Source organism: Tenrec ecaudatus, unplaced genomic scaffold (genome assembly GCF_050624435.1).
Source record: "Tenrec ecaudatus isolate mTenEca1 unplaced genomic scaffold, mTenEca1.hap1 Scaffold_44, whole genome shotgun sequence".
Classification (NCBI taxonomy): domain Eukaryota; kingdom Metazoa; phylum Chordata; class Mammalia; order Afrosoricida; family Tenrecidae; genus Tenrec; species Tenrec ecaudatus.
Genome location: NW_027459345.1, coordinates 298,018 through 325,517, shown reverse-complemented (window position 1 = coordinate 325,517; position 27,500 = coordinate 298,018).

Sequence of the window (27,500 nt, the reverse complement as noted above, 5' to 3'; positions counted from 1 at the left end):
TTCTGCCTTGGGAACCTGGTTAGACCAGAGGATGCACAGCAGTGCAGTAAGGATCTGGAAACAGGGAATCTAGGACGGATGAACCCCTTAGGACCAGCGGTGAGAGTGGCGACACCTGGAGGGAAGGGGGTATAGAAAGGGAGAACCGATCTAGGGGATCTACATGTAACCTCCTCTCTGGGTGATGGGAAACGGGAAGGAAGGTGAGGGGAGAGACCGGACAGTGTAAGATAAGATAAAATAATAATTTATAAACTATTAAGGGTTCATGGGGGAGGGGGGAGAAAAGAGGGAGGGGTAGGGGAAAAAGGAAAATGAGATGATTCCAGGAACCCAAGTGGAAGGCGAATTTTGAGAATGATGAGGGCAATGAATGTATAAGGATGCTTTACTCAATTGATGTATGTATGGATTGTGATAAGAGTTGTATGAGCCCCAATAAAATGATTTATTAAAAATTACTCTTCAACTTAAAAAAATGAAACAAATCCATCATAAAAAGGCCAAAACTACACAGACACTCCATACCTAGGAGATCCAGTGGTGTTGTAGATTACAAAATAGACTACTATTTGCAAGTTCTGCAGTTCAAGACCATCATCTAATCCTCAGGAGAAAGACAAAGCTTTCTGATCATGGAAGGTTTTACAGTCTCAGAAATCCAAAGGGGCAATGATGGTTTGTCCTGTACAGTTTCTATGAATCTTAATTGATTCAACAGCAGTTAAGTTGGGTGTTTGGGGGTGGGGGGACAATCCCTATAACTGCACCTGAGATTGACCTATGGGAAAAAGGACAATCACAGTTTAAGTGGATCATCGCTAGACTTGTCTCTGAGTCCCTAAGACAGTCTTCTCTGGAAATGTCCACCTGGAAAAAAAATCACTCACTTGTGTCTCAGGTATTCTGGATGTGAATTAGCTAGTTTCTAGAGAATATACTAGAACAGATTGATCCATATATAAAGCCAAGGGTCACACAGCAGAATATGTTTCACAAATCCAGGCAGATGAACTACCTCAAGAAATGATTTCAAAATACTTTCCCTATGCAAATGAATGGATTGAAATTGAGGGCACAACCTTGTATGAGTGTGCAAGATAAAAACAAATTTTTAAAAAATGTCCCCAAACAAAGCAACACACTCAGGGAATTAAAATAGAGATAAAATGACTCCAGGTGGGAATACACAGTTAAAATGGAGTCGGCATAAGTCTAAACATAGGACAAGCTACTAGAAACTTCTTCAGAGGAAACAGAAATTTACCTTTGGGCAATAAATAAGCAGGAGCAGCTCCCACACTCCCCCGGCTTTGTAAAAATTAAAGAAACAACGCAAAATTCTTGAAGAGTGTATGTGGGCAGGGAGATCTTCCGTACTTGGCTCTTGCCCTTCTATCGAGACCAATACGCTTTCCCAAAGAAAGACTGGCCTTCACTTTGGCTGAGTTCCTGCTCACTGAACCCCATCTTTGTACAGCTGGGCCTGCCTCTTTCTCCTTTTACTTGCCACCTGCCAGACTGTTGACTGATAGCCACCAACCTGGGTCACCTCGCTTGAGGCCTCCAGTCCTGGAAGGACTTAGCCCAGCTACCTGGGAATGCCAATCATGTCTCAGTGCGCGGTGCGTGCGCTGGAATATCACTTCAACAACCTCAAGGGTGGGTGTACTCCCCGCAGACACCCTACTGGCTGGCAAGGAGCCAGGGCATTTCCAGACCTGGGTTCTCCCCGCGCCCCGCTCCCCGGGGAAAATTACTGCACAGGTCACAACATTGGGCAAACCTCAGGAGGAAGCCCTAACGTTCTGTGCACCAGCTGCAACCACTCGCTTCCTGAATAGCGTTCACTTCTTCATAGCGAGAGAAGAAAGGGACCCGGGGCTCATCTTTGAGCTGAAGATGTTCCAGGAGTCTTGGGGAGGTGGCACACTGTATGGAGACAATGCAGGGGGCTTAGGAGAGACCTGCAAAGCGACTAATCGGGAACACAGACGCCCAAAGCCAGTCTGGGATCCCCCTTTCTCCAACAGGTTTCTCGCAAGGAATTCCAACCAATCCCCAAACAGGGGGATGGGACCAGTCTCTGGGACACCCTCCCACATCTCACCGTACAAGGGGAGAGGTACTGGATAAGAGGAGGTGAGGGGAGATGGGTGCTTGCACCCGAGCCAGGCTGCTGTGTGCGGCAAGGTCACCCCAACTGGTCACCAACACGACCCCAACGTGGGCGCGCCGACTACACAGAGCTCAGGCTGCAACACTTCTCTGGCTCCACACCGTGCACAGCAAGTAGGAACCTAGCTATGACCCTCACTTCCGGCTAGGACACTGCCACTTCTGTCCTGTCTCAGCGTGACCCGGAATAGGAGAAGCATAGTCATGGGTGTGATTGGGAAACACATAAGTGAAAATTCAGTCAGGACAGACTTCATTAAGCACAGATATTCAGGAAAATATGGATGTGGTAGAGGTTAATATGGATGTGGCAGAGACATCAAAAACAGTAGTTCCTGGTGCTTAAATTCCCACCAACATATCTGAAAGTTTGTTCTTCATAACACTGACCATACAGGAAATAATTCAGATGAGTTGGAAATAATGCAATGTGTAGGTCTTAGTGGGGAAAAACCCCCCCACCAGATTCTTATCCTGAAAAACGGTTAGATTAGTATTACATGTATGATCAAAGTCACATATCCCATACAGCACTGAGCTAAAAGCACCAACCTGTGACATTCAGTATCCACATCAGAAAAGGTGACGCCTGAGTCACTGTGATAGTGGGTCAGGATGTCATTCTCTTACAACCAGAATCTCACAGCTGTGCTCAGGGCCTCATAAAACAATTAACAATACACTTCTACCATATCGACACAGTTGTATACAAAATAAACTGAATATGTTCTTCAGCTCTTGGATAGTCGAGTACATTTTAACTTCCAGGTGGTGCTTATACATGTCTGAGACTGAGAAAATCAACCACTGCATCACCTGTCTAGTTTTGGACTATTGTCTATAAGGACACTACTTGCTGTGGTAAAGATGAAACATGTTCTATAAAATGTAAAACACAAAAGCCTAAGGAGCTGTTTCTCTGCTCTCTGTGGTTCTATGAGTCAGAATTCACACAACAGCTCTGACTTTATTGTTCTTCTTTTAAATGTATTTTCTTATTCTATATATGTAAAACCTTTAGAGTTTTGTGTATTTGCAAACCGGAGGCAAAAACAAGAGATATATCACTTCAACCATGGAGCTTGGTAAACAAGAGGAAAACTTTTTAGATTGAAAGAGGCTGAGACAATGGGTTCAAATATAAGAACAATTATGAGGATGGTTTAGGGCAAGCCAGTGTTTCTCCCTGTGGTGATATGGTCACTATGATTTGGAACTAACTTAGTGACACCTAACAACAACCTCTCTTGTACAGGGACTGTATGTACAATAAGTACTGAAATGTTAGAGTGTTTCTTTTTAAAATAAGCAGTAAAGTAATAATCATTCCAGAATCTTGTTGAAAAAAATATAATCATGGTTTTAATATGTATACCTGCAATATGAATCAATAGTAAAGGACAAAATTGAATAAATATAGATTTGTACAAGAAACCTTTTTATTAATGCATGAGAAACTTTAAAAGAAAATTTTATGACTACAGAGAATATGGGGTAAAATTATTTATAAAATACACTCTACAACAGAATATATTATACTAATATTTTAACAATAAAGGAACATATTTGATGATTACATAACTATTGGTTTAGGTGAGTGAGTAGATCATACATCAGACCAGTTTATCTTTACATTTGTGGAAATGGGATGGATTGAGTTAGAGAGCGCCTATCCCTGACTTTGAGTTCATATTTCAACTTGATTAAGTGGGATTATTACCAGGGATACAAGAATGTTTCAATATTAGAAAAAATTAATGTAACCAACCACATAAATAGGACAAATAATAAGAACCATATCATATTAATAGATGCGTAAAAGGCATTTGACAATATCTACTACCTATTCCTGATAAAAACCCTCAATAACATAGAAATAGAAAGGAGAGACCTCAACACATGAAATATATTAAAGGAAACATTCTGTGTAGGACAATTAGTTGACTGTAACTTGGTCGAAATAGACACTTATTCACATAGAAAGGTTTCATAAAAACCTATGTGAACATAAGAACCCACAGATTGGGGGGAAATAAATCTTTAGCAGTGCGGGGAGAGAGAGAGAGCAAGGGAGGAGAAGAAGACAACAGGATATCTGGCATTTTCAGGGATTCCCCATCTTGATGCTCACCTGATCATACACAGGGAGCAGAGCCTGAAGCACAGGGAGCAGAGCCTGAAATCAGTGTCTGAGTTTCAGAGGCGTCCAGGTGAAAAGCAGGAGAGATGTGGTCAGGTGGAGCAGATGGCAGCAGATGCTGTCAAGTGTGTGTCTCTGTGGCCCTAGCTGCTGGAGTGTCTCTTGGGGAAATGCCCACTTGGGAAGCATGCCTTCCACCCATCACTTTTCTTTCAGTTTGTCTTTGTGCCTGGACTTGTGTGGTGTTGGGATTCAAATGCAAACGCTTTTCAAATGCAAGCTGGGCCACCCAAAGTGCTCAGATTTCAGCAGGGCTTCCAGACTAAGAAGAAACTACTAAGAATGAATCCTTTGCCTTGCCAGGCCCTGAGCCTCACCTCCAGGAACCTCCCTCCACGACACCCTCATTACCTCCAGGCCCCGCCCCTTCCCACAGAGACCACCCCACCCCCTCCCCAGGTGATAGTTTCCTGCTGAACCCATTTCCTCTGAGTGAGAAGGATCCAAGAGTGTGGCCCAAGAGCTTCTGTGGGTGAGTTTCTGTGTTTCTGTGCTGATCCCTGGCGCGGAATCCCCTGCAGGCCTGGAGTCCCAGCTGTGTCCGGGTTCCCGTGGACGTTACACTTCCCGCACCCCATACAACAGTGTTCCAGGTCGCCGCGACCCCCTGGGACATTTCCAGTTAAATCCTTATTGAATTGGTTGCAGGCCTTTGCCTTCGGGCGCGGGAATACTCTGGCCGCTTTTCCTGCTCAGAGCTCCTCCGTCCAGAAAGGCGCGATTGCGTGTTTTTGTTTTTTTTTTGGGGGGGGGGGGTTGCCTGGGGCCTGTCCCTTCGTGTCAGGTCGCGGGCATGAGAGCATGGGGACCCCAGAGTGGCCTTTACTGAAAGGAGAGGCAGCCTTGCAGTCATCAGGCCACCCCACTGATGACCGAGGTCTGTATTAGAGCTTAACTTCTCAGCACCCTGCTTTGCAAAGGGGTACCAGAGCAGTGACAGCCCCAAATCCCCGCACAGATCTGGTCCTTGCATAGATTGCAGAGCCCCACATGGAGTGAGCCTCTATTGAGTGGTTTCTGCCCAGGAACCAAGGTAGTAGGTAATCTGGCCCTCAGGCTTTGCAGGGTGGCTTTGCTTCACCTCTGCAGGCAGCCCATGGAGAAGCAGTTTCTCTTGGAGGTTTGCCTGAGTGTGTGTCCTTGATGGAGGTCACCAAACTGGAGACAGTCCAGGGGACTCCTAGTCAGGAGCCACTTGCTTTTAGCCTTTCCCTGACTGCATTGGTCAGGAGGCCCTGGACCCATTTTGTAAGCCTGCTATCTAAGGATGGAATGTCTGCCATTGAGATGCATGCTTTTGTGAGTTTCCTTTGCCCCGCCCCTCCCCCACACCCTCTTTGGCTCACATCTCAGTTGTGAACCTTGGAAGCCATTTCCACCTCCTGTTGGTGGCTTCCTTCATTCAGATGATGTGTTTGTGCCCTTGTGCTGCCTTTGTCTCATAAGATTTAATAGATGTTCTCTTTAAACTATATTTAAAACGCGGTCTCCTTTTTACTCTACTGCATGTTCTTAACCATTTCTGCCCATCAAAAACTAGCTTGTGCTCTGATTTGGACTACAAAAGGAACTCCAATCTCAAATATAATTTACGGAGAACATTTATTAATTATTAAAAGAGACAAAGAGAATACAAAGACGCGGACCCATCACCGGATGGAGATCATAGTGCAGTTCAGGGAAACAGTCAAGTCGGGAATCGAATGAAATAAGATTGCAACAGAGGAAACGGTCACACGTTTCTGATTGGTGGAGCATCATTACAGCATGTTATAAATGGGACTACAGAAGCAGGGACAGGACTGTAACTGAGCCACCTTCATTGCCAGATAGAGCATTTTACAAGATTGTTCCAAGTCCTTCTGACCCAGGCAGTCAGGGCTCAACTGCTAAGGCATGGCTCCTGACTATAGGACCCTCTGCATTACCTGGAGATCAGTGAATGGTATTCACCTTCCCAGTTCCTCTGTCCCTGGGCCAATTTAATCTATTTCCTTGCTTGATGATCAGAAAGAATTCAATGGAGGCTTAATCTACAGCCATCTATCCTATAGCGCTTTACTCACTGGAGTGCTAAGACTTTAATCTCTAATACAGCTCCTGAGATTTGTGTCTGCGGATGCTGGACTTTTCCACTTGGAGTGTGAAGAGCCCCAGGGGGGGGATGTTTCCCCTATAAGCCTCATCTCAGAGATTGGTTGCATTGATGGCTCATCTCTCTTTAAACTGCCACTTTCCCCCCTGCCGCCACCCTCTTATGATCCTTCTTGGCTCTTAGAGCTTGCTGGCCCAGATTTAATATCCACTCATATTTTTAATAGGGAGTTTTGGTTTCCTTTTACATCCTTTTGATTTGCAGGACCCAGAAATTATTTTACTTACTTATTTTCAAGTCATTTTATGTATTAATGTGGAGAAATAATAGGTCTTCACCTGTAGTGTTTCAGTTTTGAAAATCCACAGGGCAGTTCTACTCTGTTCTCGGGGGTCACTGTGAGTCAGAATTGATGTAAGTTAGTGGCACATGTGGTCAAGGTCAGCACTTTTTGGTAATTTCAGTTATTTTATTTTCACAGTGACATAGATTGAAATCCATCATTTATCCTACTGGATACAGAAAGTGTTTGAAATATCCTGATGTTTATTAATTAACCAGATGAATTTAGCTTCTATATTTTCCAGCTTATGCTTGAGTTGGTCCCCATCCTCCCCAACCCCCTCTCCCCACATGATTTATTTTGAAATCATTAATAGTGGACATACATCCACATCCTAATGGCTGCATACTGTGACTGAACGACCCTAAGTCTCATTTGCTAACCTGCTGACACTCGCCTCTATATTTCCATTGCTTAAGCTTGCTATTTCTGCATTGGTCCCCGGACCCACCAGATTCAAAATGTTAGTGGGCTGCTGCCCATGCCCATGTTGGATATCAGCAGGAAGTTCCCTAGCTGCTCCACCCCCCTTAGTCAGCGTGTACAGTTGTGATCAGAGGAGAAAAGTATTCCCGCCCGTTCGTGGTTTCTTGCTGTATAAACCAGAGTTCAAGTAGTGCGCTTGGGGCCCGATGGATTGAGCGCCAGCTGTTTCCTGGCGGCCAGCTCCAGTGAAGCTTTGCATTTGATCCTTTTCCCTGTGGCCCTGATTAATCTTTTGATTTACTTTTTTTTCATATGTTAGCTCTTCAATTTGTTTGCATTTGCTGTTCAAGAACTGAGTCCTACTAATAGCTCCTCCTTTGAAAATTTGTGTCATGATTATTTCTAATAGAAGGCAACCTCCAGATATATAACTGTTATATATAGTAAGATAGCATGTTATTTAAAATAAGATACCATTTTCTCTGTGCCCCACTGCATGGTAATGCTTGAATGTTCTAGCCTTTTATCCACGCGTTCTTGATAAGAGGCTTGTTTTGTCCAGTGCGCTACAGTGGATTCTGTGAGTGATGTCACAGCACCTTCCACTCCTCCTTGGGGTTTCTAGGCTATAATCGTGCGTTACCAGATGGCCACTTCATGGAGCTGCCAGTCCTTTAACCACTGGAGCAGTGGGGCTTCTTCACGTACTAATTTAGATGGGCCACACTGACATGTTATTCATTGCAGACATGGTGATTCTTAATGGGAATTATATTTGTTTTTGATTTAGTCATAATTTCAATGTAATATCCATGTGTATACATAGACAAGAATATGTGATCATGTTCAATTTCCCCTTGGGTTAGGTGTCATGGAGTTAGTTCCATCTCATGGCTATGTCATGTGTTATAGAGCAGAACTGTTCCATAGTTTTTCTGGAGCATCATGTTTGTGGAAGCAGATCTCCTGTTCTTCCACAGTAATGCGGGCTGTTTACCCCCATCAAGCCTCAGGGGAACAGTCTAGTGCAAGCTGTTTGTGCCACCTAGAAACTTTGTCCCACCCCCCAAAACAAACTCACTGCCACACAGTCAATTCTGACTCATAGTGTTCCTCCATAGGTATCTGATAACAAAATCTATACAGAAGCAACCAGCCTCATTTTCCTTTTGCAGATGTGCTGGTGAGGTTGAACTGCCAGCCTGCAGAGTAGCAAATGATACCAGAATTCATTTTTCCCCCAAAGGAATGAACCAAATCAAGCATCTGCCATCAAACCCACACCAACTCCTGGAGACTCCATGTGAGTCAGAGTGCAGGGATGTTGCCGAGGGGTTTCAGTGACTGGTTTCTCAAGTGCATCACCCAGGCTTTCTTCCCTGGAGACTGAGTAGACAGAAACTTCCAGCCTTTCCATGAACACCTATCCATGGTAACCATTATCATGCTCAGGGACATAAAAAACTAAGCAAGACACACATGTGTGTATGTACACACATGCCAGAACCTATGAAACCTGGCAATCTATCAAAGAAGGAAAATTCAAAACTACAAGGAGATTGAGTTTCTAAATATAACATGAAAAACCACACAGTTGAATTTGTAAAATTTGCAGGACCCAGAAAAATAAAGTCATTCTGTAAATTTTCAGCTCTCAAGTTTTTATGTGTATCGTACATATATACGGTAACCTAACTGGTCTCTTTACCATAGATAGAGAATAAAATTAATATCAGCTTTAATAGATCTTTAAGAGAGATGCTATATGTAAATAGCTTAGTATTCTTTCTGAATTATCATGGAAGATGAACAGGGATCCTAAATACTTTTAAGATGTACAATATTTGAGGAATTAAAAAAGATTTATGACATTATTCTATTTAGCATAATTTTGCACTGTTTAGCATAATCTATTAGGAAAAGATATGCAGTAGCTTCCAAATGGAAAAATTCCATTATTTTTATTCCATTTTCCCATGGCCTTTTTCAAAAACCCCTTGTGCATTCATGGCATGAAGGATTGGCTACCAATGAGCTCCTTGTATCTCAATTAAGTAATACTTGTTAAATATCAATCATTTTGCCTACCATTGGGTTCCATATGGTGACCGTATGTGGTTTCAGAGTAAAACTATGCTCCGTAAGATTTTCATTGGCTAACTTCAGAAGTTGTTGATTTCTTCTAAGGTTGCCTTCAGTCTCTAATCATTTGTTTGGTAGCTGAGCACTCTGTTGCTCACACTACTCAGGGACTCCATTTAGGGACCTGCATCTTGAAGTGTGAGTGCTTGCAGGCAGAGCCCTGTGTAGCCTGATGTGTCAGGAATTAGCTTCCCTTACAAATTGGTGGGCCTTTCTGGAGCTGCTTTTCTTTTTCTGTAGGTCTTTCATGAGTTCCTGTAATGATACTTTATTGTATGTGGGACACGTGAACAAAGGAGTCCTTTTGTCCAGTGGGTTAAATATTGGGCTGCTGACTGCAAGGGCAGCTGTGCACACTCACCAGAAATGTGCAGAGAAGATGAGTCTGCCTGCTCCACTAAAGATGTGCAGGCGTGGGAGTCCTACAGGGAGTTCTGCTCTGTGATAGCTCTGCTGTGAGTTGGACCAGATGTGGTGGCAGGGAGTTATGTGCGGACAATGCCAACCCTTGTTCTTGACCCCTTATTAGCTATTTGAGGCTAAATGCAATTTGATTCACATTTTTTGTGGACTCTTGTGAAGTGCAAAAAATAGAATATTTTTTGTTGACAGTTTTGGGAACTGATATATTAGTGGAGGAGAGTTTTTTGGAACATGCTATTTTTTTAATCATTTACGTTGGGCTCAGACAACTCTTATCACTATCCATACATCCATCCACTGTGTCCGATGTCTCCCTTCACCCACTTTTCTGTTGTTCATCCCCCATTTGTCTTTAGTGATCTTATAGGGAAAGTGAGCACACAATGGTATGAAATTTTGGAACATGCTACTTTTTTATTGATTTCAATCTTTTTGCATTTCTTCATTGAAATCCCAACGACACACCTTTCTGACTTCCTTTATCCTTATAAAAATGTATTTGTTCAACCTGGGCTTTGACTATCCTTAAAACATAGCAAGTACATTTCTTCCTAATACCCTGTGGTCTGGTATTTTCTCCTCTAGGAACAAACTCTTTTGGACTACCCATTAGTTAATCCCATCACATCCTTCAAATCACTGTTTTCAATGAATGCAATTGATTAGACTACTAAGGGCAGATAAGGAAAACCACTTGTAAACAAAAGGGCCCCATAGGCAGGTACACAGAATGATTTCACAATGAAATCAGCTGAGAGAGTACCTGTTTTCACCGCCCCTCTGTATTGAGGACAGATGTTTGCTCTGGGTCCTAACTAGAGTAATTAATTAGAGGCATTTAAAAGGATGCTTTTCTTGTTGTTAGTTACCATCTAGTTTTCTCCAATTTATTACAACACTGTGCACCCATGGTGATGTAGTGTGCTATGCGTTGGGTTGGTACCCACATGTTCAGCCATTCAAAACCGCTCACTGGTCCACAGTAGAAGATGAGGCTTTCTACTCCCTTAAAGAGTTGCAGTTTCAGAAACGCACAGGCCCTGTTCTACTCTGCTCTGTGGGGTTGCTTTGAGTTAGAATTGACTCAATGACAGTAATTTTTTTTAAAAAATGTACACCAGAAAGAAAAACATGCCCTGTGACCTCCGTACTCTGACTTCAACATGGTCAGCTTTTATCTCTGAGACTGGAATGGTGACTTAGAGCTCTTCACATATTGGTCATAAACCTGAACGTCCTCATTTGCATTTCTTTTAACTATTGCCTCTTTTGTTTTACTTTCTTGCTGGTGCTTCTTCATGCTCCACTTATTTTCCAGTGTGGGAAGTTCCATGAATGCTTATTGCTAACGAGCTTTTCATTTAGTGGCTGACCATGGAGCTTCCCTCTCCGGCCCCTGAAGACCTAGGTGCTCTTTGACTCCTTAGCCTGTATGTTTGAGAAACGGAAATCGAACTGAGCATTTGCAAATTCATCACAGAACCTTCCCATGTTGTTAGAATTTCCTTATCATGCCAGGGTTCTCTGGCTAGTGTTTCCTAAAGTGATCATTTTATTTCTTCCTACACTAGCTCACGAAATGTAAATATGTATGTGTTAATGCTTAGGCTCCACCTCTGTTGCATTTCTCATACGAGTTATTATCATTTGGCCTTGTGCTTTTGTTCTTGTTATTTACTGTGGAGTGTTTTCAACTCATAGCCACCTCATGTGTCCAGGGTTGAACTGTTGGTTTTGGAATGGTGTGCCCTCTCAGAACACATTGGTCTGGTTTTGTTCTGATTTGCTCAATGGTTTTTTATTTGCTCAATCAATCTAATAATTTCTTATATGCAAGAGCCAGTTGTACGGCCCTGAGGTAAGCAGTATTGTCTGAGGGTCCTGGCTTTTCCAGGACAATGCGTTCCAGTTATCTGAATTGAATAGATTGTTTTCTTCGTCTCCTCTTTGTACTACACAGAAGATCCAGATCATCTCTGTAACTGATGACTGACAGAATAAAAAGCTCTGGGCATATGAACAGAAATGTAATTGCCAGGCATTTAGTTGTACACACATGGACCTGCATGCTGACCTGGTTCAACAAGTTTTCATTTGAGCAATACTGAAATTGTGAGTAATGTTGGTGACTTCAGCTCTATCCCATTGGGAGCAACATCTGCTTAAAAGTGAGTGACCAGAGGACTAAATGAGCCAATGTGGCCAAATCTTTTTGGAAATTGCCTTAGAATCGTGGTTGCTGAATAAATGCAGTGTTTTATCATGAACATGTTGTGTGAAAGAGGCCCTAGTGGTTCACTGGTTTAATCGATGCCGCTGGCCAGACCCTCTGTGGCTCCAGCATTCCAGGCCCATCAAGGGAGGCCAAGGAGGCTGCATGGGCCCGTGAAGATTTACAGACTTGGAAACACTAGCGAGCAGTTCCACTCCCTGTTTTATGGTCAAAATGAGTTAAAATGTACTTGACCTCAGTCCATTTGGTTTTGGTTCATCATGAAGGAATGGGAAGGCTTTAAAACCCGGCACCTGATGCACTGCTGTGGATGAGATTTTGAAAGGCTTATTGGATCGACACTAGGTTACACTGTTGTAGCAGAATTGTGGAGTGACCGTGACAGCTCATGCGACTTTATGCCATAGCTAGTTGGCCATGCTGTGAAATCTTAGCATAAAGTGCAACCTTTTCTATGTTGTTGTTAGGTGGCTTCGTGTCCATTCCAGCCCCTAAAGCCCTATATGTAACAGCGCGACACACTGCCCTGTCCTGCACCATCCTCACATGTTCCCACGTTGGAGCCATTGCGACAGCCCCTGTGTCGATCCATGTTGGCGAAGGCCTTTCTCTTCTTTGCCTCTCTCTCCCTCACCAAGCACCATGTCCTTCTCCAGGGACTGGTCTCTCCTGAAAAGATGCGGGAACAAAAGTATGACAAGTCATGGAGGCCAGTCCCACAGCTGAGAGAATGCTAGTGGTCATCATGTTCAGCTAGTCGGCCTTCCATGATCTGTAAATGTGAAAAAAATCTTTAAAAATCTAAAATGTGAAAAACATCTCAAAGCCTGGTATGTAAGTCCTAGTATCCTAACAGTTTAACATTGAAATGCACTGAAGTTCAGTCAACTTATAAGAAAATTGGAACCTAAGTACATTTTCCCAATCAGCAAAAAGGACATGCTATTATGATACTGAATATATTGTGCTCTTTTGTCAGTATATCCTATGAGCTTAGTGTGTATTGATGTGCGTATCCAGTATTTTTTGAGGGGAGCAGTCCATAATAATTACATGACAGTAGCTTTGTCTCAGTGGGAAAATTTTCAAGATATCTGCATATATTCTTTTTTTTAATCATTATATTACAACTCATCACAATCCATACATCAATTGTGTAAAGCACATTTGCACATTCATTTCCATTATCAATCTCAAAGCATTTGCACTTCACTTAAGCCCCTGGCATCAGCTCCTCATTTTTGCCCCTCCCTCCCCACTACCCCCTCCCTTATGAACCCTTGATAACTTATAAATTATTATTTTGTCATATCTTATACTGTCCAAAATGTCCCTTCACCCACTTTTCTGTTGTCAATCCCCCAGGGAGGAGGTTATATGTAGATCCTTGTAATCAGTTCGCTCTTTCCACTCCACCCTCCCTCCATCCTCCTGGTATCGCCACTCTCACCACTGGACCTGAATGGATCATCCACCTTGGATTCCTTGTTTCCATGTTCCTATCTGTACCAGTGTACAGAGGGTATCTATATTCTATTGTTACCTTTCACTCTTGCCCGGTTTCCCTTTCCAATAGCTTGTCCTATCTCATTGAAAATACAAAATACAAAAGCGTGCAACTGCAGAGTGACTGGAAAGTAGGCGAGTAACATAGACACTCTATAGAAAATTTCATAATTCCCCAAATAATCATCTCTATCACCAGGTAATACGTCAGCTCTTGATCACGTAGAATTCTCCAAGAAGATACCATGACTCCAGGGCTTTGGGTCCCTACTTTGTTAGTTCATACCAGCAGCTCTCCAATGGCTAAGGAGGGGCGACAGGGAGAAGCACAAATTCTGCAGTGTTTCCTAGTTGTCATCTTCCTTTCACCCTGTGCTTCCTGTTCTGATAAATATTCTAATTTCAATCCTCCCTCCAATGGAAGAGAGGATATGAATTTGGAATCGAGGCTTTTATTTTTGATCATTCATCTGATTTATGTGTTCTGACTGTTCTCTATTCTGAAACAGCTAGATAGAAATAAGGCTGCAGTTGGTCACAGACAAACTGTACAGAGATAAACTCATTATGCTAGAAGCATGCAGTCCTTGGGATAACATGTAATTAGTGAGGGAGTGTGTCTAGTGCAGTGTTTCTCAACCTTCCTAATGCTGCAACCCTTTAATACAGTTCCTCATGTGTGCTCACCCCCCAACCAAAAAATTATTTTCATTACTGTAATTTTGCTACTGTTATGAACGGGAGAACCCTTTGAGAGGGTTGTTCAACCCCCAAAGGAGTTGCAACCCACAGGTTCAGAACAGCTGATCTAGTGGGTGAAGTGGGTTAGCTAAACCCTGATGGAAATCCTTAGAGCAAGACCCCTGTGTCTAATGCCCATGTGAAGTCTCTGTTTCCCCAGGACTGTCTTCTTCATCCTTTCACATAGTGGAATGCATGGTACCTTGCCAAGCCAGAATATACGGGATGTTTTAGGACACTGTGGCTGTTGAGGAGGTGGCTCTGAATTTCTCCGAGGAAGAATGGGCATTGCTGGACCTTTCTGAGAGGAAACTATAGAGACACGGGATGATGGAAACTTTTAGAAACCTGGCCTCAGTAGGTATGAATATTTTCATTAAAAACGGAAAGATGTGTGCGTGCGTGTGTATATGTATATTTGTGTATGTTTCATACTCAGTGATGCTATTGCAGTATGTGAGCTGAGTAATGGGAATACTTTGTTATGTAAACAAGTGTAGTACTTTCCTCTCAGGAGCATGATGTCATGTTTCCCCATGAATATAAGGCTCTTAGTGTTATACTGATTTCTTATATCAAGTGTGACTATGAGTCTACTAAGTTTCCTTACGTGTTATAAATGTGAGTGTTGACCTTTGGTGCAGAGAGGCTATGTGTGCATTGTGCCTTGTAAGAGCTCTGTGTTTTTTCAAGGTTAACATGATAGCTTTATCTATTTATTATCTATTTATCCATTGTGTGTCAAGCACAGTTGTACATGTGTTACCTCATCATCCTCAAAACATTTGCTTTCTACTTGAGCCCTTGGTATCAGCTCCTCAATTTCCCCCCTCCCTGCTCACTGCCTCTCCATCATGAACCCTTGATAATTTATAAATTATTATTTTTTCATCCTTACACTGTCCGATATCTCCCTTCACCCACTTTTCTGTTGTCCATCCCCCAGGGAGGGGGTTTTATGTAGATCCTTGTAATGGGTCCCCCCTTTCTGCCCCACTTTCCTTTCACCCTCATGATAGCACCACTCTCACCACTGGTCCTGAAGGCATCTTCTGTCCCAGAATCCCTATGTTTCAGGTTCCTATCTGTACCAGTGTGCATCCTCTGGTCTAGCTGGATTTGTAAGAGAATTAGGTTCATGATAGTGGAGGGGAGGAGGAGCATTTAGGAAGTAGAGGAAAGTTGTATTTTCATTGTTTCTACACTGTACCCTGACTGGCTCGTCTCTTCCCTATGATCCTTCTGTAAGGGGCTGTCCAGTTGCTGACAGACGGGCTTTGGATCCCCAATCTTCACTCCCCTTCATTCACAATATGCCCGATACTGATCCCATCGACACCTTGTAATCAATCCATAGGTTGTGTGCTTTTTCCATGTGGGCTTTCTTGCTTCTAAGCTAGATGGCCACTTGTTTACCTTCAACCCTTTAAGATCCCATATGCTATATCTTTTGGTAGCTGGGCTCCATCAGTTTTCTTCACATTTTCTTTGCACACAGTTGTCTTCAGCTATCATCTTAGGAAGGTGAGCATCGTGGAATGCCAGGTAATAGAACAAAGTGTTCTTGCATTGAGGGAGCACTTGCATGGAGGCCCAATGTCCATCTGATACCGTAATACTAAACCTATTAATATATGCACCTAGATCTATTTCCCCACCCTAATATAAATATATTTACATATGCACATGCTTGTATTTAGACTTCTGTAAATGCTCTTTGTCTCCTAGTTCTTTCCTCTATTTCCTTTTACTTTCCTCTTGTCCCACTATCATGCTCTGTCTGTAGTTCAGTAATTTCAGGGTTTCAGTAATTCTTCTCAGTTACATTGCCTTGATCAATCCCTACCAGGCATCTTACACCCTCCTTGCCACTTATTTTGTGTCAGGGGAAAGGCCAGACCCTAACACATCACAGCGGGTCGGTTGGTGCAATTGTACAGTGATAATAAATAAAGATTATAGTAAAGTCATAGGGAGCATGAGAGATAGAAGAGAGATTGAAATAATGGAGTCAGACACATTTCATAGTTGCATGTTCACCTCAGCCTCACTTGGTGGTCCACATGGGGAGAGAAATATTTATTGCTAACCAAGGCTTTTATATCATCTGGGGATGTGCAGGCCCCCTAATTACAGGTGAAGAAATCCATCACAGGAAAGTGTTGTGCTATAGGTAATATAGTAATGGGAGTGGGATGCTGTAGGGGTTCATATGCTGTTGGAAGAGGAGGGAGTAAGGGTGTGCATGTGACAAGATGGGCGGACCCGAGATTCAGCATGGCAGCCTAACTTTGGATGTCACTGAGCAGGTTTGACCTGTTCTCTGGTTCACTGTAGAAATCATTATCAGTAAGGTGTACTGTAAACCCACCTTGCAGGGTCTAAATTGAAGCCTTTAGGGGGAAGTATCCCATTGTCCTTAACAGCAGGGATGGGCCCTATATGTGGTGGGACTAGACAGTCCTCTGACAGCTGATTGCCTTCAGGGAGGTAACTTGACAATTATTTACCATTAATTGTGAGCAGTGTCCTAAGTCTAACATATATTTGGGGGAGATGACTTGGAGAAATCTTTCTGTTTCCCACTATTTTGGATCACTTATTGATTGTTCCCTTTTCCCTGGGTTGGTTAACACCACTTTCTTTCCCCCACCTCCCCTTCTCCCATGTCATGCTCCCCGCCCCAACCATGGGTCCTGTTGCTTTCTCCTCCAGATTGTTTATCTGACCTATATTATCTAGTTAGAAGTGCAGATATAATATGCACACACACACACACACACACACATACACACACACAAGCACACATACACACAAAAAAGCAAAACAAAATGACAAAAGAAAACAAAACAACAGCAACAAGAAAAAAAGGGAAAAAAGAGAAAAGCCTGTAAAAAGTTAGAGGTCTGTATGTTGACCTTTAGGAGTGCTTTTCTGTGGAGTCTGATGGGGTGCCACGCCCTGGCCCCCGAGTCTAATTTTGGTACTCTTGGGACTTCCTTGCTCTACTTCCCTTGCTGTTCTGTTGCACAACACCCTTAGTGTTTTGCCTGGGTGTGGTGGGGTCAGATCGGATGCAATTCCCAAACTGTCTCCAGTGTTGTCCCCTATAGGGCTATAGGTCAGTGAGGGATGTCATGACTCATAGTCGGGGCAGCCATAGTGCTTCTTTTTGCATGGGCTGCTCAGAGCAGGCATATTGTCCTCAAAGCTTGGTGGGCCAGGATGTGTGCTCCACTCTCTCTTCCTCCCCCTTCATTTTCTCCCGTGTGCTCTGATCAGACATGTCCCTTTCCCTGAGCTGTAGCTTCAGTGTTGTCCTCTGAAGTAAATTCTTCTGGGGGAAGGGGCAGCTGTCCTCTTAGTTGGGATTGGGGCTGGCCCCTCTGATATTTTTGTTATAAATAGATTTTCATCCACCAAAATTCCACAGACCTGGAGGAGCATAGGACTGGCTCAGTGTCAGGGAATTGTTGATTATCTTTTCACACTTTCCTTGTGATGTGTTTTTCTCCAAGAGCAGCATGTCAGGTACACCTTTTCGCCCTCATATGACACTAATGTGATGGGGATCTGCCTTAGGCTGGGTTCTCTAGAAAAATAAAACTATAGACACTGACATATGCATAAGAGAGAGCTTTTCATCAAGAGAACATCCCAGCCCAGTCCAACTGAAGCCCATGGGTCCAATGCTACCTAGAGCATCCATGGCTCAGTGTGTTCAAGTCCCCAAACTTCAGTTTTTGGGTGAGCATCAATCCTATCTGTTGTCCAGCTTGATATATGTGTGTGTATCACATACATATATGTGTGTGTATCACATACATATATGTGTGTCTATATAGTCACTCTAATATTATATGTGCACACGAATGCCTTGGTTTAGTTTATTAATTCATCAGTATATGAGGACCTTCAACACTACAGAAAACTACAGGACTCTAAATTCATGCTTTCATCACAGAATGGGTGGAAACAAATTCCCTGTTTCAGGGTTTTAATCTGAATACATTTGTACTTCCTTTTCTGTAAGATAAATGCTATAATTTTGATCATGCTGTATTTCTTTTTTATTAAATCACTTTATTGGGTCTTGTAGAACTCTTATCATAATCCACACCTCCATCCATTGTGTCAAGCACATTAGTACATTTGTTGGCATACTCATTCTCAAAGCATTTTCTTTCTACTTGAGCCCTTGCTGTCAGCTTCTCATTTTTATTCCCCCCTCCTCATGAACCCTTGATAATTTGTAAAGTATTATTTGTTCATCTCTTATACTGCCCTATGTCTTCCTTCACCCACTTTTCTGTTGTCTATCCCCCTGGGGAGGGAGTTATACGTAGATCATTGTGATAGGTTCCCTCTTTCTCCCCCCACCTTCCCCTTCCACTTCTGATTAACAATTAATAGTTAGGGAGTTAAGTACCAAGAGTTATTTCAGCGTGTTTAAATGTAGCCTACAATATTTTAGCATTTATTAGCTATTCATAGCATATCGTGAATATTTTATGGATGTGATAATTAAATTATGATTAAAGGAATTTTTATGTCTTTTTGGAAGCCTCTTCCTTAAAAAAAAGTGAACCTGGTAGCTCTAGTTAGAACATACAGTCAATTTTTAATATCACTGGTAAAAGTGGACATTTATGGTTGTCCTTTTTCTGACGTGGGGTGATGTTTTTTCAAGTATGACTTTTTCTTTTTAGGAATGTATATTAGCATATTAACATTTTGAACTATATTTGTTTTATGTTAGATTTGTAGAGTTATTTTTCCTTAGCATGAAAAGTCTTTGACTTTGTTTAGTAAATTTTGTGTCTATTTAGATTATTAATTCTTTTTTACATTAATTGGTATATATTACAGTGCTCATTTTCTTATATTAAATCAACTCTAGGATAGATTCTACTTAATTATCATGTGTAATTATTTTCATGTGTTTTCTGACTCTATTCCCAATGTTTTCAAGAACTTTTTCATGTAGATCCATTATCAATATTGCTCTACAGTTTTCTTGAAGTATCATTATCTGACCTTGTTTACAGGTTATTACTGGTCTCATAGAAAATATTAGTAAGGTTACTCTGACAATCATTGTTATGTTTCACCCAATAATGTGAACTTAGACAAAAAGAATAAAGCGTCTATTCATATTGCGTGAATACTCTCCTGTCTAGCTGCCAGAATCTTCATCTTTAATCTGTCTTACAGTTAGCCTTGAAGTTTCTCATGGAATTGAATTGTGATTCAGTTGATTGTAAACTTTCTGAACATCCTGAAACCCACTCGACTCTCATAGATCACTTGCTCTGGCTGGATCCTCTAGAGTGATAAATGCTTTACACCCCTCTTGACGGGACAAATCCTCACTCACACCTGAGACTATGGATGGGACATCCTTGAACCCAAGCCAATAAGCCCACTACTACAGTGTGTGTTGTTTGCCATCAGTCAGCATTACCTAGAAAGCTTGGAATCCAGAATTTAGGTCAAGATGACAAAATGGTTTGATCACTCATCTCTTTTCTGGATACATCTTGCATTTTTAAGCATCTTCCCTCACCTTGGCTCTTACCACGACCCCTTGCCATTCCATGACTGTAAGCTGCAGTCTTTCCCAAAGGCTTTAAAATCGGACATCTGTAAACACAAGAGCTTAAGAGAGTAGCAAATAAGGATTCCCCTGGCTTGTTTTCTTGTTTAGAATATCTCTATCTTGGCCAAGGTACCTCTAGGATGTGCTATTGGTGTCGCTCTGTCTCTTGTTGTCCACCTGTACAAAAACTTTCTCTAGTTACTACACTATTGTGCATAAATGGCCACCCAACCATAGGGATTTCTTCACACAATAGATATTGTAAAGAATACCCAGGATGCAAGGGGATTGGAGTAGGTTTTACTTAATGAGAAGCTCAGCCTGAGTTGGAGTGGCAGATATGAGCGTGATTCAGCTTGATCACTTTCACCAGATATGTCAAGGGTTTTGGTCTGAGGTTCCGTTATGGGCTTTTAAAGAACATTCTTCATAAAATATTCCGTTCTTCAGTTAGATTGCTGGTGAAAAGAAGATATTTACCTTCAATGGAGCTTGAGAAATTTGAGGCCTTAAGTACTTCCACTTTGTGGATCCAAAGTTGATCATGATATTTGGGAAATTAGTAAAATTGCTCTGCAAAGATAGAGTGGACCCTTGTTTAATGCAAACCCTCAGCTTTGAGCAGGATTTTGATCCCAGGTGGTGGGGGTGGTCACTATTTAGCGCAAGAAGTACAGGCCAAGAAAGTGATATGCCTTTTTCAACATTGCCTCCTCTTCTGTTTCAGAACAAAGATTTGCCACAGAGAAATACAGTCCAGTCTAGGGAGCTAGAAATCTGGTACTAGTGTCTTGCACATTGAAGCATGACAAGGAAGGACTTCAACTTCTGACTGGGTCGTGAACCAAATCCATTCACCTGACTCCAAGCAGGGTGAGCATCCCTGGGGTTCCTGGGGTCAGCAATGGGCAGAGGAGTTTGAGGGGAAGCAGGAGGGATCTGAGCTTTCTGGGGTCTGAACCCAGGAAACACCAGTGTACAAGAACCTAGGCTGCCCCATTGGTCGGGGTCCGAGCAATTTGCGCATCTCCCGGAATGATAGAATTTGCTGATAATGTAACCATGTATAATTGTATTAGAACTTAAATTGTGAGCACTCCAGTTTGCAAAAGGCGGGTGGCATAGTGGTTACAGATTGGACTGCTAACTGCAAGGTCAGCAGTTCAGAATTACAAGTCACCCCTGAGGAGAAAAACAAGGTTTCCAATCTTGGTAAGAGTTATAGTCTCCGAAATCCACAAGGGGCCATTCCACCTCCCTTTAAAGGGTCACTGTAACCAGAATCCACTCTGTGGCACTGAGTTGGGTTTAAGGTTTGCATTGCTGATGACAGTGACAACTCTGTCCATTTGCTGCCTCCCCAGTTTGATTAAGCCTCCATTGAATTCCTTTTGATAATTAGCCAAGAATGTAGATCATCTTACCTTTGCGGAAAATGCCTTACAAAATAGATTGCCTGCACTCCTCTCCATCCATCCCCCTCCAAGGGCCTGCCTAGATGTATCCTTGATGGAGCTCACCTAAGCGAGGACAGCACAGGGGCCATTGTTATGAGTCTGGCCTTGATTGCCTCAGTTTGAAGGCCCTGGACCAATCTTTTAAGTCTTTCTATCTAATAATGTGCATGTCCCAATTATGGTCCCATTCCTGCTGCTGCAGTCCCACCTGTATCTGATGTATTGCTTTGCCACCAATCATGATCTGTGACATGGCCTTTTGTTCTGTGTCCTATTTATCTTGGGTCCTGACTCTGAATACTCAGTTGCATTTGAACTGCTAATGGCCTCCCTTATCCATATGATGTGTGTGCGTATCTTTTGTTGTCTCTTAAAGTTCAATAAATGCTCTCCTCAAATTATGTTTGACAAAGAAGTCACTTTTCCACCCTAACACACAATTTAGTACCTCAAGGTACAGTTCTCTGGGACAGCATCTTGACAGCCGTACCTGCAGGTGAGGTCAGGCCCTACAACCCCCTGGCTTCTGTCCTAAATGTACAAAAATTACAAAGTTCTCTTAGTTCTGCGGATAAATTCTCTCTCTGCACCTTAGCCTTATACCAGACACACTTAGCTCTATGTGGGTTGGCAAATCTAGTTCCCCAGATAAGAACTCAAATGTACCCCTATTTCACCTCTAACCTCCTGCCCAAAGGCACTTAGCTCTCTTGTTCTGTGGTCTGGGAATGCCACTGCTCTGTCTCAGGCTCTTGGTTCTGCTGCCACCATGTCTCTGTTGCTGCTTCTTCCCTTCATGTCCACTCTTGTGTCACAGCTGCCTGTCTGCTGGATTGAAGAATTTCTGTGAAAGAATCTGGGATCTAAAGGCCCCTCCCTACTCCTGGTTCTTTTTTTTTAAAGTCATTTTATTAGGGACTCATACAACTCCTAATACAATCCATACATATATCAATTGTGTAAAGCACATTTTTACATTCGTTGCCCTCATCATTCTCAAAACATTTGCTCTCCACCCAAGCCCCTGGCTTCAGGTCCTCAATTTTTCTTCTCCCTCCTCACTCCCTCCTCCCTCATGAACCCTTGATAATTTATAAGTTGTTATTTTGTCATATATTTCTGTGTCCCATTTTTCTGTTGTATGTCCTCCAGGGAGGAGGTCACATGTAGATTCTTGAAATAGGTTCCACTTTTCCAACCCAACCTCACTGTGCCCTTCAAATATCACCACTCACACCACCAGTCCTGAGGGGATTATCTGCCATGGCTTCCTTGCATTTTCAGTTCCCATCTGCACCAGTGTACATCCCCTGGTCTAGTCAGACCTGCAAGTCAGGATTCAGACCATGACAGTTGGAGGGGGGGAGGAAGCACCCAGAAACTTGATCAAAGTTGTATTTTTCATCGTTGCTACATCACACCCTGACTGTTTCATCGCCTCCCCAAGACCCTTCTGTAAGGGAATGTCCAGTGGCCTACAAATGGGCTTTGGTTCTCCACTCCACACTCCCCCGCTGATTCACTATGGTAAGATTTTTTGTTCTGATGATGCCTGATACCTGATCCCTTGACACCTTGTGATTACACAGGCTGGTATGCTTCTTCCATGTGGGCTTTGTTGCTTCTGAGCTAGATGGCCGCTTTTTTACCTTCAAGCCATTAAGATCCCAGATGCTATATCTTTTGATAGCCGAGCACCATCAACTTTCTTCACCACATTTGCTTATGCACAAATCTGTCTTCAGTGATCATATTATCGAGATGAGCGTGCAATGTAATGACTCTTCTCCATCTATCTTGATTGATAATTTGGCTTGGTAGCGTATTCTTGGGTTTGCATTGTTTTCCTTCAATTTTTTGAAAATGTTACTCCACTCTCTCTTCTTCATAGTTTCTGCTGATAGGTCTGATCATATTCTTATTTGGGAACCTTTATATATGATTGCTTGTTTTCCCCTAGCTGCTCTCATGATTTTCTCCTTTTCCTCAAAGTTGGATAATTTAACTATTATGTGCCTTGATGACTTCTTCTTGGGATCCAGTCTTGCTGGGATTCTTTCAGCTTCCTGAATGGTTGCCTTGTTTTAATTCACTAAGATGGGGAAGCTTTCCTCCAAGAATTCTCTCACTACTGTTGCAGATGACTTCTTTGTTGTGTCTTCCTCCAGTAAGCCAATAATTCTAATGATGTACCGCTTCATAGCATCAGACTTAGTTCTTAAGTTTTCTTCAGCTTCTCTGATGATCTTATTAGATTTTTGTTCTCGTTTGTTGAAGTCTGCTTGGCTGTCCTCCAAGTCACTGATGCAGGTCTCTGATTCTTCCAGTTGCTTGTCGAGGTCCATGAGTGTGCTACTGGTTTTTGTTATCTCCTCCCTAAGCTCCTGTATTTCTCTTTGATTTATGGTTTTTACCTTTTCTATCATTTCATCATTGTTCTGTATTGTTTCCCTCATATCCCCTGACTCCAAGTAACATTCTGAAAATTTCTTTCTGTGGCAGCTCAATGTCTGCTTCCTCTATGCATGCATTATGTTCAGGACATCTTCTGGCTTTGCCTTTTGTTCCTCTCCTTTTTTTGTTGAGGTTTTTGGGGCTGATGGCTGCTTGTGTTGCGTTGTTTTAGATGAGCCAGGTGCCATTTTCCAGGGAGTCGAAGAGCACTGGCTCTCTCTGGGAGACTTTGAACTGCCTATAGCTTATTTCACTATGGAATTAACCTACCACTTTGTCCTCCTGTGGCTTCCCTCTCGGGGGAGTGACCCAGAAGGGTTGCCTGCTTTGGTGTTGCAGAGGTTGGGCAGAGGCTCCTGCAGTAACTTTTGTTGAGGAGTGTTGGCCGAGCTGCCTTATGCCCCACAGGCACAAAGGTTGGAAGGAGTTCCCCAGTAAGAAGTTGAGCAGAGTATCCCCTGTTGGGGGCCAGCAGGGATTTTTCCAGCCTGCTAACTACACAGGGTGGAGCTCACCTAGCTGCGTGTCGCTCAGGTGTAAATGCCCTAAGCTAAGGGAGTGGTCTGGAGGTTAGCAGTAGAGTGTGAGAGACCAAGAAAGGGGAAAAGAGGAGAAAAAAAAGTTAAAAAGCAAGCCAAATGTGCCCATGAGGGGCGGGGGAGGGGGAATATAGTGAAGAGATGGATAGAAAGCAACAATGTAGCTGAGCCCTTATCCAGGCCAGAGGAGCTGCAAGGGTTTAATCCTTGTTCCGAGGTGGTAGCAGCAAGCTGTGGCTGTGTTGAGAAAAGGCCGCTGCACAGCCCTCCAAGACTGATAGGGTGACAGAGAGGAGATGCAAAGGTCTAGTGCCTGCCCCAAGGCAGGTGGTGGCAAACTGTGGCTGTGTTGAGACCAAGCAGCCCTACAGGCTCCAAATGGTCCTGGCTCTGGCAGAGACAGTGGCGGGGCAAAGGTCAAGCCCCAGCCGGCCTCCACTGAAGTAAACCAAAAGCCCCCAGCCCCTCAAAACCCCATGGGTCTGTGCCTACTTGTCTTTATGATGCTCCTCCTGCATTCCAGCAGTGTTCAGTTATCTCTAAGTAACTCTCCTGGGCTGAATTCTGTGGAGTTCCTCTGGTGTTTGTTACTCCTTCGCCATCTTGCCGGAAGTCCCCCTGGTTCTTCTTTTTTGTTGGTAGTGAGATCCCAATTTCTGTCTCTGAAATAACTCAATTAGTTGTAACATGAATTCCAAAGTAACTAATCTGTAGGTTAGGTTTCAGACAGTTTATTTACATAACCACAAGGCACAACGGTACCAATGTATTGTTGGCCAAGCTGCCCGATTGTCTTATATGACAGCCCCAGTGGGTTTCCAAGACTGTAACTTTATAACGGAGTAAAAAGCCATGTCACTCATGCTTTCGAGGAGAAATTGGTGGTTTCCAATTGCTGACCTTGCAATTAGCAGCCTGACAGTAACCACTATGAGGGACAACTTTTCCTCGTTCACATTGGCAGGCGACAAACCCAGGTAAATAATTTGGAGGAAGTTAAGGGGGCATAGCTAGACTGTGTACTTGTATAGACCACCTGTCTAACTCAGTGATTCTCAACCTTCCTAATGCTGTGACCCTTTAATGCAGTTCCTCATGTTGTGGTGAAGCTCCAACCATAAAACTACTTTTGTTGCTACTTCATGACAGTAAGTTTACTACTGTTATGAATCAGGCAACCCCTGTGAAAGGGTCCTTCAACCCCCAAAAGGGTCTCAACCCATAGGTGGAGAACCACTGATCTAACTGCATTAGGTACTACAAATAATGGTATATTAAAAACATTATCTATATTGGGATTCAAAAGTGCACTCATTATTGGGGGATATATACTTCTTCATTTACATTTATATGTAATTTATATATGTATAGATATAAATTTCAATCTAATAAATGTCATATAAATGTTTATTATGGAGCCTTGTTTTTGACATGTGTTAAGTGTTGGACTTCTATCCTCAAGGTCAGAGGTACACACCCATTAGCATCCTGTCATGGCTTTAGAATCTTGGAAGCTCTGTACAGCAGTTCTCCTGTGTCCTATCTGCAGCTTATATGTCTAACTCTACTTGATGGTGAGTTTAAAAGTGTTTCTAAAGTTATTTTACAATTTATAGTTCTCCTATAAAATAATCTTTAGTTTATAATAGCTCTTTATATATCCCATGTAAAATGTTTCCAGATGCTTTAATTAACATAATCATCTTAAAGGTTCATTGATTTGTCATTCTCTTTGAGAGTCACACAGTAAGGAATTGGTAGTTTGTATGCTGTGGGGTAGGGATCCAACTCTTTGTTTATTTTTTTATATTTATATTTGATTGCCCAATCTCTATTTGTTATAAAATAATCTTTTATTCACATGTGTGAACATTATGAGTTTTAGATTTTATTGCTCATGGTATAAGCATGTTTCCCATTACTCAATAAGGGCACCGTTAACAGTATTGTGGACTTTGGGTGTTTAGAAGAAGGAAAGAACAGTAACAGCACCTGGACCTATTGGTTATGTGTTACACTGTATTCTCCCATCAGCCTGCCGTTGGTGCATCACCAGCAGCTTAGAGGAAGGAGGAAGAGTGCCTTGTATTATTACTTTTGGGATTTCCTCACGAGAGATTGAAATTTGTGAGCATCATTAGAGCTGATCCAGATAAGACAGAGCATCCCAGGCCAAGGCTCAGGTGCTTCTGATGTGTTTTATCCTTTTCTGTATTTTCTACTGGAATTGTAGGAGCCTGTATAATACTGATTCAGTTCATTGGAAAAGCAGAAATTTGAAATAGTAGAACTTAGAGCTAAACTTTTACTCTGATTTCAACATTTGGCTGGAGAAGATTAGGAATATATTGATCATAGGATTAACAATAAACTATTGACATTGAACATAACATAGCACTGAGGATTCTTTGGATAACATTATCTTCCAGCTCATAATTTATTATTCTATGGCCAGCATATCTTTCAAATTATATGCTATACATGGTTTTTAAAGAGAAATAAAATCACTTCTTTAGGAGAGTTCAGTAGTCCATGGGATTTTTGTTTGAGTAACTTTCTTTAATGCTTATTTCTGAAGGTGATATGTTAAATACTCTCCCACACAGCAGCATTCTCATCAATGCATCTAAAATGGGGCTTGTTGCATTAGTGGTTTAAAAATGAGACAGCATCTCACCTCCTCTAACTAGAGATGCAGGAGAGAGAATTAACTGTCAACATCAGCTCTGATTCATATGAGGCAGAGCTTAGACAGACCTGTACCCTCCAATGGTTTTCCAATCTGACACCAGTATCTTTGCCACACTCCTCTCCTACTCAGCTTATTCTTTTTTTTTTTTGCAGTGGCCATGGACTAATTACTGTCCAGAGTCACAGGTACAAGTTTTACTCAGTAACAGAGTATAATTTGGTATCAGAATTAGTAGGCTACACATTGACTTTCATATTAAAGAACCATGTAGGCACATTTGCTCTTCTTCAGGGAAGGCCTGTTTTCCCTGTCCCCTATCAGACATTTTTCCTTCTAAAGATAGGCTCATTTCTTAGTTCCATCTTTATATGGTCCTCTCAACTACTTTTGGATATCCTCTTCTTGATCTTGCCTGCCTGTCCCACTTTCTTGGCTGAAAAGCCCTTTCTGGACCTGACACCATTGGCTCTGT